The following is a 688-nucleotide window of genomic DNA, read 5'->3' on the forward strand; positions in this document are numbered from 1 at the left end:
GACCATTTTTCTATGGTCTTGGGCGAATTTTATATATCTAAAAGAAAATGAATTTTTTATTTCCTTTGCCCATTGTTTCAATATGGAAACCACTCTTATATCTTTTAAACTCAATAGGCATCTATGAGTGAATATAAATCATTAAATTTCTTTAGTCTGGTCGTAGCTTATCATGAGAATGGCTATACCCGCAACTATATTTCTTATAAACTTATATATTTGAAAAAATCATTCATTCCTTTTATTAAGTTCGGAGCAAACAAAGCAATAAAATAAATTCAAAGTGATAAAACAAAGCAAGTATAAAAGCAAAACAAACACAGAAGTCGAAATCAACATTATTCTTTTAGGCAATTAGAAATTTCATATTCCGTAGGATCATCTCTTTCATGATCAAAATCATCTTTATCATCTTTATATATCAAGTGGGTTTCAGGATTCTTCCCTTTCATACTCTCTTGATAGAGGTCACAAAGATGTTGGGAGTCCTACATATCTTAGCCCAATGGTTCCCCATTCCACATCTATGGCACACTGATTTGGTCGAGCTTTGTGGTTTAAAGGATATACCACGGTATCTGCCTCGACCATGGTATCAAATTAGGTTGATACCCACGGCCTTTGCTATAGTGGTTCCTACGGACAAATGTATAATAGTGGCCATGGCCACGTCCTTTCTACCCTCCAC

Source organism: Brassica oleracea, chromosome C4, assembly GCF_000695525.1.
Source record: "Brassica oleracea var. oleracea cultivar TO1000 chromosome C4, BOL, whole genome shotgun sequence".
In the NCBI taxonomy this organism is placed as follows: domain Eukaryota; kingdom Viridiplantae; phylum Streptophyta; class Magnoliopsida; order Brassicales; family Brassicaceae; genus Brassica; species Brassica oleracea.